The following is an 11,639-nucleotide window of genomic DNA, read 5'->3' as shown; positions in this document are numbered from 1 at the left end:
GGGTACGAAATCGCAAATCCTCGGGGGTCGTAGGTTTCAAATCGACGAGTAAATAGGCGTGTGGCGTTTGAGTGACATCGTCGTACGCCTGAGTCAGCCAAGGCGTTCCTAACTGTTTGGCTAAGACTTGCACTTGCGATTTATCTCGAGGGCTTTTAAACAAGACCACGTAATGCGCATTGAGACTGATGGTGCGATGGGCTTTACTTTGTTGAAACAAATTTTGGGTGATGTAAATGACACTGGCATTACGGTGATGCCCTTTGCGCGTGAACCACAATTTAATTTCTTCTTCGTCTTCTCCTAACATGTCGTCGAAAATGACCTAATGGGTTTGACGGGAGTCAGAGACGATGCCGTCGTCTTCTTTAGGAATGCCTTCCACAAACACGATGGAATCGCCTTGACTTTCTCGCAAGAGGCTGTACGCCGATTGCCACTCTTTGTAACACCACACGATCCGTTGAGGGGGTCGATCGATCAAATGATGTTTATGTTCGATCAAACGTTTGACGAATTCGGTTTTGCCTGAACCGCTAGGTCCAGCAATGAGCATGTTAAAGGGATGGCGAAGATACAAAGCCTCCCAACTGGCACGATCTAAGTGTTCGTCGATGACTTTGACAGTAGAGGAAGAGGGAGCAGAGACAGTAGAGGTAGCCATGGTGTGAGAAATGTCACTTGTGACACGAAAACGAACAAGACAAGAGTTTATATACTTTTTCAGAACACGTTTATTGAATGTTTTTTTTTAAACATGAATACGAAAGACAAAAATACATAAAAGCCAAAGGTTTAAGTACAAGGATAAAAGGCACATGATAACTATGAACGTGGAATAAACACAAGTGTCTGTACAACATGTTTTGGGTAATGTTCTAACCAGTTCTATAGTAGGGGGTAAGGTCACACAAGTGTCCTCCCGAAAGGGTCTTTCAGGTCTATCCACGACAGTCCTGTCCTGGGTGACGGGTTCTTCTGGCACCGTCACTAACACGGGTTGAAAAGTAACTTTTTTCCTTGAACAACTCTCGTGCATACTGGGCCACTTCTTGGGTCCAAGCCTCAAAATCCCATTCTTTCCAGGCACGGACATCTGTCCAATGGGGATGTAAGTCACAAGCTACACACACATCGTCATACACGTCTTGGGTAGCTAAAAGTTGACGAATCTTTTTTTCCCGTAGAGGTCGAGAAGTATCCAGATGAAAACGCAAGGCTTTGAGCAAAAGGAGTTTTTCGTGACCATTTAAGGCCATGGAGGTGGTAAGTACTGATCGTAAAGAGTCCACAAAGAATCGGCTGGTAAACGAAATCCCAAAAAACAAGTCACTAAGACACACACCACTTGTCGTCCCAAATTGAATGGATACAGTTCTTGTAATAATCGATGGTAATGATCCACGGTTTGAATATGGTCATTGAGTTCCTTCCACGGAATCTGTTGGATGACATGTGACATAAGTCGTGGCATGGCAGCCTGTTTTTATAGTCTCTTTGTTTCGGAAACAATACACGTACTTTCTAGCCAGAGATCTTCGTTCTACAGTAGGGAATCTAAATCTTGCATACTGTAACCGAAACTTCAGAGTTCGTTTAGAAGTTTCCTCTTCCTCTAAGTAGATTCCACGTAAAATATGTTGATAATCCTTTAACTTGTCTTCCTCAATGTATTGCTGTAGGTGAATCTCGAAGTAACCAAAATAATGAACATTTCGATCATTCACTAACTCAAAGTGTTGAACAAGGTCTGACCACTGAAACAATTTCTGACGAATCAGTTCTCTTATACCATTCAGGTACCAGTGGTTAAAGATCTGGTGACGTAACGGATGCAATTGTTCTTTACGTTTGACTTGTATTTTCACCAGCTCTCGGTAAATCCTTTCTCTCAATTCCACAGGCAAAGCACGAATGTTCTCTAGCAAAGTATCCATGAATAGGTCTTACTAAATCCTCTTTGGTCTGACACAAGAAATGTACTATTTGCACAAACATGGTTTTACTTCAGTGTCGAATTTAAATCGTTGAGTCACTAATCTACACATTACAATTCGTTCAGAAGTTTCCTCTTTCACTAAGTTGACATTGTGTTCAAGATGTTGGTAATTCGTTAACTCTTCCTCTGGAATTCGATGCAGTACGTTTACAATGATGTAGGTAGAATCGTCCATACCAAACCAATCCTTTTTAAAACTAGAGGATCGTTGATCAATGTCTGTCCGATGGAACACTTTCAATTGAATCAATCCTTGTATAGCCTTCAGGTACCAGTGGTTCAAACACCGGTGACGTAACGGATGCAATTGTTCTTTACGTTTCACTTGTATTTTGACCAGCTCTCGGTAAATGCGTTCTCTCAACTCCACAGGCAAAGCACGAATGTTCTCTTGTAAAGTATCCATGAACAGATTATTATGGTAAGAAGTTAATTCAATGTCTCGGTCCCACTAAAGGTAAGTAATGACAATTCGATGACCATCGAGCATGTTCTACGTAGGCCGAATCTTGCGGTTCCCAGTGGTGAAGTGACACACCGCAACTGAAGCACTTGACTTTATCTCCTTCGCCCAAGTAGAAAAATCCGGCTCTGGCTAATTCTTCGGGGGTCGGTCCTCCCAGATACTTAGGCCATTTTCCTTTGAACGATTGAAGACGATTTTCAAAGTCACAGTATTCCGACAAACGCACAGGAAACGAATATTCGTTTTTCACAGGTTCGTTTCGATGAGGGTTGGGTGACAGGAACAGGAGTTTGCTCAGGGCTGGATGACATCCGTAGGTGGGTAGACGTGAAGGTGAACATTCCCCTTTAAACCCGGTAAAATGTCTAAGAGGACGAGCGGCATCGCTTTCGCATCCCTCAGGTTTGACACGCACAGCATCACTTTCCATGACAGGGGTAGTGAGAACAAAGTTCCCATGATGCTTTACGGCATCGCTCAGGTCACAACGTACAGCATCGTACCCATCGCAAGGCTCACAATCGCACTCGTCTGCAAACTCCGTTACGCAATTACAATGGTAACCACATGGACAATCGCAGTTTCCTTCCGGACATTTTCCGTCGCAATGCATGGGTCTTATCCATCCAATATTAGTCACACTAGAGGAAGATACAACTTTTTTACAATCCCCAAACTGGAACGATGTCTCTTTCAAAGTATTCATCTTGTTCATTCGGTCTTGGTAGTCACAATGAACTATCGATCTTGACCATAGCCCCCTTTTTATACTAGTCGCAATGCAGTCTCCAGCTTGTACATCTTTCCTTTTTTACGTTTTTTATGTCTTGTTTCGGAAGGTACCGTCTCTAAGGTACCGTCAACATTGTACCGTAGTGTGATGGGTGGAAAGGCCATAGAAAGGTAAGGGCAGTGCGGAGACCATCGAGTATGTTCCAGAATAGCTGAATCTTTATAGATACATAGATCCATTCGTAACTTCAGTCCGCAAGCGAAACACTGTACCTCGTATCCCAATCCTGACTCAGGTCCCAAGTAGACAAATCCTGTTCTAGCTAAAACATGCGAAGAAGGTAATCCTTCCCTATCCGTAGGCCATTTCTGAAATGTGTCCAATCGACGGGCACAATCACAATAGTCAGGTAAGAAGACTGGAAAATGGTAGGGTTTGAACTTGGAGTTCTCATCGGGTTTCTCACTCGATTCTTGCTGTGGCGAAGTCATCTTTCTTGTGGGTGGCTATCCTCTTACAACCAATGTTTTATACCAACGTGTCCATACGGTAAGGTGAAATGATTGGGAAGTCGCACTCGCTTCTGGTACACGATTTGATAGACTTTTTCCAAAGGTCGACTGACGATGTGATGAGTGGGTAAACGTACAATCTTGTTCGGTTGATAGGTGGTCACTTTAAAGTTTCCATCCTCTCCCGATTGCAAGGCTTCTTTCAATACCCCAAAGTTGACCACTCGACTGGTACGATAATTCAGAGTCAGTCCTTTCACTTTGCACGTCGTGTGCACTTCTCCTTGTTTGTCACGGTATTCGTAGCCGTAATTTTTGGGACCGCCACTGACGAAACTTAGAATCTTGTCGTCGGGATGCTCGTCTGTCCAGGCTCCTAAACGGTCTCCTTCGATGTTAGGGTGATGTTGAATCGGGTGATGGATGTAAATGCAACTGTCCGTGTCAAAGTACAGGACGCGTTCTTCTAACAGTTCTAAAGCTTCGTACAATTTTAAGCGAGCATGGGCTGTCACGTAAGCCGCAATGATGACATTTCCAAAAGGGTCGTCTTGTACAAAGTCCAGATCTTCTTCGTAATTGACCAAGATTAAATTCTCTCGAACGACGTCCACGTGTTTCATGTATTTGGTTTTGTCGTGAATCATCTGGAAGTAGCGGGAAGGTTCTGTCAAATATTCCGTCTTGGGTAAACACGGTCGTTGTGCCATTTTACCCCACAAGCAATTTAACATCACTTTGGCAAACGATCGCCTGCCTTCGTTTTTCTCGATGTGGTCTAAAGTGATGCCTTCTTGTTCGTAGTATTTCTCTTTGAATTGTATTTGGTCTTCGGGAGTGTGACACCAGGAAGGATAGCCGCTGGCTTCTTGCTTCAGTTTCAAAAAGGCATCCACGTAGTCTGCGAAAACGCCTTTCTGCGTGGGGTCACCCTTGTGGTATTGTTGTGTCTTGGGAAAGTGACAAATTTCGTACACTTCTAACAGTTGGTATCCCATGTCCAGAGCTTTGAACAATTCCACGCTGACCCAGGTTTCCGTCAAGGCACGTTCTTCCTGGCTGTGATGGCAAGGTTGGTCTTGGTTGCACGTTTCGGCACAAGTACGGCACAAGGGAAACATCAGTTTGCCTTGACAATGGTGAGGTAAGACGGGATGGTATAGGTTCGTGGGAGGCAAAACTTTGCACTTGATCAAGCCTTCGTATTGTCGAATGTTGACCAGGTCGATGTGTTCCGTCAGCAATTGCGGGTGCCCTACAGGAAAGCGACAATATTTGCACACGTAGGGATACAGCGAACACACGTCCAAGTATTTGATTTCTTCTCCTTTCTCTTCGTCGGCTTGGTACAGCAAACAGGTGGCATTGGTCCTTCCTCCGTACAAACTATCCCTCGGGTACAGCGGGTCCATGAACTGGTAACTTTCCACGAGGCGTTTAAACTCGGGATCGGTTTTCATACTGTGATCGTACTCGTGTTCCCACATTTCCACCACTTGGTATCCTTCCTGTTCCAACTTTAGGCGTCGCTGACAAGTGTCCTGGTACAAGTCTTCCATGGTTCGTTGTAAAAACTGATTTTTAGTGCCACGGTCAGGGTAACAGACGGGACATCCGTGAAATAAGCAACCGTTAAACTCGTACACGATCTTGGGGTTTTCTAAGTCCCAGCCATCGACCGAATACGTTCCGATGGTCTTTTCGCCCCCTCCGTTGCGGGCATGCTGAATCCACTTGTCTTCCTTATCGCACAAGTAATGTAACCAACGTAGGGCTTTGACCGAGTATTGACGTTTGACATAGTTGGTCGTTTGAGGACTGATGACAGCCACGGTGTTTTCAGGCATGAATCGTTGTCGATACACTAAGGAACACGCTTTGGCAATGGTGCAAGTTTCTTTCAAAGGATCGACCCCTCCGTGTTCCATGAACAGTTCTCGAAATTTTCCACAGCAACGCCGTAAAATGTCCACGTCGGAACGACAATACTTTAGCATTTCTTCCTGAAAGTCGAAAGGGTTCGAAGCGTGAGCCTGGTACCAAGCGTAGAAAGCTTCTCGTTGTTCGGTACGCATGTTGTCGGGGTCGTAATAGTGAGCCTCGGGCAAATGGGGTAGAACGGCGTGTTGATTGGCTTCCGTATTGAAAAAGTGTGGAAAGTACCCTTTAACCATTTCTGTCATTCCAAACGTTTTAGGCATTCGACTCAAAGGCATGGCCAAATAGCTCATCGAATCTTTAAACTGTACTTGTCCCACTTGCATGAAAATGATTTTGGCTCCGTTCAAAGTCACTTTAGGACGCTCGGTGCCTTGTTCCGTATAGTACCTCAAAAGAAACTGTCCATCGTATCCGGAGAAATTGTGAGCCATCGCCGTGGCATGACGATGACAATCTCCGTAACGTTCGATGTCCTCTTGGCTCCACGTCTTGTCGACGGGGTCTAAGACCCATTGGGCAAAATCGGCTAACGTGTTTGGTCCCCGAAAGATTTTTTCACGCCCTCCAGGAATCTTGCTGCAGAGAGGGCAATGACTGAAGATAGGTTCTTGAATGCACTTCTCGCACGCTCGGTGAGCCACGCAGAAATTAGGAATGTGAATGCCAGTCTCTTGCCTGCATTCGAAATCGAAAAAGATGAAATTGCCTTTCTTCTTGTGACCGTCCTCTTTCTCTGGTGGGGGTTGGTATTTTTGCACGTAACATTGGTGTTCCAAGTCCACGATGTGGTGACAAATGTGACATTTTTTCTTTCCTGAACATACGTGTGCCTTGGTATTATTGATACGTATGACTTGTTCACACGTAGGGCACAATCTCAGGAGTTGACAAGCACATTTCTTCTGTGAACCTTGCGTTTTCAGATGTTGTTGGTAACAGGTAGGGCTGACAAACGTACGCAGATAAGTTGAACAAGGCACTGGTTCTTCGCTCAGACAGGGTGAAGAGGCCAAACATCCTGAGCATTTCGATCCACAATGCTTGTGTTGCTCTCGATTATTATAACCATGGTCACATTTCTCACAGTAATAACCGTATCCCAGGAATCCGGTGATACTGGTAATGGTATCGAAATGGTCATCGTGATGATAAACGTGAATGTATTTTCCGTCCTTAAAATCTTGCCCTCGAAACAACAAAGACCCGCGCACTTCTTGAGGGTACACTTTCAAGGTGTATCGTGGAGCTAGGGCATCTTGCAATTTTTGCATCTCAGGAATGCCACAGGGTGTGTCTTTGGACATGCCAGCTTGTCGTAACAGGAGTTCTGCTTCACCTCGTTGTTTGGCTCGGTCCGATTGTCGAATGTTCTCCCAGTCTCTTTTCCATTCTACCGTGTCGTTCTTGTTGGCATAGGTTCGTCCCACCACGATGGCACGGGCTAAACACATCTGGTCATGAGGATTGTGAATTTGGACAAGGCTACGCTTAATGCTGCGAAGGTCATTCACCAATAACATCTTTTTGCGTCCGGTTCCTTGAGGAGGAGAGACGTGGGTCATGTCCAATGTGGCTTTTCCATCAGTGATGTCAAACTGGTCATTAGATTGTTGCACGTGTTGAATCTTGTCCATGACTTTGGAAGCGGTCAATTCTGCAGGGGTGCTAAACTCGATCCAAACAGGGGATTTCAAACCGTCGTGTTGTATGGAAAGTCTCAAGCGATCGTCTTCTTTGGGTTGACATTGTCGCTTGAGTGCAGTGAGCAGAGAATCCCACACTCCGGTGATGAACCCTTCTGCTTTCTCTAACGGTACTTCGGACTTGAAATCTTTAAACTTCACCGTGTATTTGTAAGCCGTGGTTCTAAATTTTCTAGAGGAGCGCTTTTCCGTCTCTCGAATGGAATAGTATTTTTCAGGGTTGACTAAGGGTGGTGAACTTGGTTTAGAGGGTTCTGATTCTGGTTCACTCATGTCCTCTTCAAAATCACTGGCATGAATTTGTGCCAAGATTTCAGCCCTGGTACGAGGCGATAGATCCCGTTTCTGCCTCTTACTTTCTTTTTCTGTTTCTTTCTTCTCGAATGAATTAGATCGTTTCATCTTGAAAGCAAAAAGTCAAATGACTCAAGTTCAAACACCATGAGCTACTTTATAGTCATAGCAGACCAGCGTATATAAAAGGGTGTGTGTCTTATCCTTTCACTATTCATTTCACTCTCAAGCCGAGCACAACGATGGAAGAGACTAACCAGATGGAACGTTTCGTCAGAGCTTTGCGAGGGGTCATTAGAAAATTCTCTTCAGACCAGCCTACGGACTACTCTCCTTCCTTTAGAGATAAAAGTCAAGATACTTGCTATATCTGCCAGAAGAAAGGGCATTGGTCTTCAGAGTGTCCAGACCGTCAAAAAAGAACAAAAACAGGGGCTAAAAAAGACAAAAGTCAAGATACCTGTTATTATTGTAAAGAAAAAGGACATTGGTCTCCAGATTGCCCAAAAAAGAAACAAGAGGAGTCAGAAGAAAAGAAGGATTCTTCAGAAGAAGAGAGGGATTCTTCAGAAGAAGAGAGGGATTCTTCAGAGGAAGAAAGCAGACAGGTGAAGAAAAAGAAACAGGAGAAGAAAAGAAGAAGGGAAGAAAGTGAGGAGGAAGAAGAGGAAAAGAGTGTGACAGTGAAGAAATTCAAAAAACAGAGAGACTAAAAAAGGAGAAAGAAGAAGTCAATGAACTTTCAATTAAAGTGTTGTGTTGTGAATTGGATTGTAAAAAATGGATAAAAGAATAAATGAATGATATAAGGTAAGAGTCTTTGAGTTTTGATTTTAAAATAAGAAGCTACACTCACGCACTTATACAAAGACACGTACTATAGGGTAAAATGGGTGGGTTATTTTTTTTTGAGTTATTGGCAAATTGAAATTGTATTTCTTTTCGAGATATGTGGGTGGCCCTGAAAAGGGCCTTTTTTCTTTATGATGTAGGGGTGAGTTTAAGCAATCAACTTTAACTGCCTTATGCCTTTGCCACGGCCAAGGCCTACTTCTGGACTGCGTAATGTTGATGATGATGATAATGATTGGGTTGAAATCACTAAGGGTGGTACGGTAGGCTTAGTCACAGGGTTGACGTGTTTAGCTCGGGAAGGTCGTATTCTCTTCGGTCGTGATAAAGAAGTCTGATACATTTGTTTCAGACTTCTTAACTCCGCTAAAATGTCCAACAGTACCGTGACCGTTTGATTTTCACCCTCTTGTTTCTTTGCTGCTACTTCTTCTTGCTGTTGTTTTTTTCTTACCTCTTCTTCTTGTTGCTGTTGCTGTAGGAGAAAAGCCTGTTCCGCTTCCTTTTGTCGTTGTATAAATTTCTCCAATTTTTCTTTCTGTCTCTGTCTAAAATTCTCCACTTGCGGTAATGAAGAAGGTAACGAAGGTTCCGGAACAAATTCTTGCGAGGAGAGAAAATCCACAAAATCCCAATTCACCTCTTCTGAAAGTAAGTCCGGGTTCCCTTGGGCGGTCTCCCCTGCTGGTGCACCCCATTGGATCGTTTTCTGAGTTTCCGTCATGTTGAATCACTGTCGCATAGATTGACTGCACACAAGCGCTAGCGAATCTATATAGACTACGTGACGTCACAGACTGCTCTCTTCGGATTGGATGCCGGCTGACTGAATTCTGTAACGCGTGTTAGGATTGGTGAATGAACTCAATCCGTTTCAATCCTTTCTGTCCCTATAAATAAGCGCAGTTCACTGCATTGATTCACCTATTGTCGGAGCCTCAACATGTGGACAGACGTTGAATCTTCAACCCTTGTGTCAACAATGATGTTCAGGACGGACATGCTCATGTATGTCCGATCCAAGTGGACCGTTGTCCACAGGACCAGCAGCAGCCTGTGGATAAGAAGAGTCTATATAGAGAGACAAGGTTGCCTCAAGAGGACTCTGATGTATGGCCCTGCTGTAAGACGAAGTTTGAGGACAAGAAGATGTCGCAAATGCCCTTTATGTTAAGGGCATATTAACATAAACGAAAGGCCCTTTTCAGGGCCAGCCATATTTCTCGAAAAGAGATAGTCTTTCCATTGCCTACCCCTTTTTTTATTTTATTTTTTATTTTATTTTTTAAAAAAATAGAGACCCTCCCTGTTTCAATTTTACATAGACCCTATACAGTCCCAAGGGGATTTTGGCCATGTTAAATTTACATAGACCCTATATTGTCCCAGGGTTTTTGGCCATGTTAATTCCCATAGACCCTATATTGTCCCAGGGTTTTTGTCCATGTTAATTCCCATAGACCCTATATGTTCCCACGATTTTTCTCCATGTTAAATTTACATAGACCCTATATGTTCCCAAGGGTGTTTTTAATGATAAATCCCATAGACCCTATAAGATCCCCCTTCACTACTATCGGTTTTGTTGTTGTTGTTGTAGGGTTTAACGCCATTTTTCAGCACACGATAGGCTATACATGGCGGCCAGTATTGTTGTTGTTATTGGGTTTAACGCCATTTTTCAGCACACGATAGGCTATACATGGCGGCCAGTATTAATGGTGGAGGAAGAACCAGGGAAAACCCCAGAAAGAACCACCGACCCACGAGAAGCTACTGACAAGCTTTCTCACATACCCACATTGGCTGAATCCGAGACTCGAACCCACGCAGACAGAGGTGAGATGGCAGTGATCCGTAACGGAGAGCGCGTTAGACCACTCGGCTACTCGGGGCCCCTTCGGCCAGTATTAATGGTGGAGAAAGAACCCGGAAAAACCCCGGAAAGAATCACCGACCCACGAGAAGCCTATCGGTTTTACATGCATGAAAGTACTTTTGATTTCCCAATGCAAATTATTTAGCTATTAATAGATGAATCCACAATTCATTTTAAGATGTGGTGTAAGTATAAAGAGATGACAAATGAAAAAACTGATAAAGAATATCAAAACTCTTTATTGTTTACATATAAATAAAGTTAAAAAAAAGAGATTAAAATCTCTTTAATTCTTTTCTTTTAACATTTACACATAGCACTAACATGAGAAAGATAAAGAGATAAAAAAGATATAATAGATTTAGTTTAATTTTCTTTTATTTAATCTAAATACGAAGCATATACAATTTATATACAAATCAGTCCACAAATGTGCGCTGCCCGTCCCAAGAGTTTTAGAGTCAACATCATGGCTTTTCAACGAGTATAATGGTGAGGCTTTCTCACAAGACGATTTTGCCAAACCAACAGCATGGGACAGCTTAAATTTTAAATATTTGTTGTTGAAAATCATTTGAACTGTCTTTGTAGTGCCGCAACGGTAACTGAGGTAGCGCGTATGTATTTGGCTACTTGCGATTGTAACACGCGATAACACGTGCCAATCTGATAACAGTAGCACTTCACTACCCTATACCTTAAAATGTTGCATCAACAGTAAACAGTTTTTATTTATATAAATTCAATATCTTTGTATGTCTTATTAATTCTCTCAACAATTAATTATATACGTTTAGAATGTTACACGAGGAATTTTCATGGTCAGTACGAAAAAAGGAGAGAAAAGTGATTTCCCCATTTGCAAATATTTAAATAAGTAGAGAAAAGAACTATAAGGATCAACATATAGACAAATCAAACATTTCTAAGTCCTTATTTTGGATCAACTGTAAATATTTTCTAGCATTGTAAATATATAACGTCTCCGCGCCGCCTTTGCGCGTTTAGTTTTTCTAGTACTTATCATATGTACATATAAAATATATACTCACAATGAACTTTCTGCAGATGTTTCAAATAACATAAAAAAAATTACAAATAATGATGATATTCCATTGTTTTAACAAACTGCCATATTGAATATTTAACATAATTCATTACAATGTTCGGTTCAAATATATAATAATTTCCGAGCAAATGGTAATTGGAAATGTTCGTTACTTTTCGTACAAAGAATTTCTAATTGCTTTAGTATTTTAA

The sequence above is a fragment of the Sinohyriopsis cumingii genome, chromosome 17 (genome assembly GCF_028554795.1).
Source record: "Sinohyriopsis cumingii isolate HCF-2022 chromosome 17, ASM2855479v2, whole genome shotgun sequence".
NCBI classification, from domain to species: Eukaryota; Metazoa; Mollusca; class Bivalvia; order Unionida; family Unionidae; genus Sinohyriopsis; species Sinohyriopsis cumingii.
Note: the sequence above shows the minus strand (reverse complement) of the source record.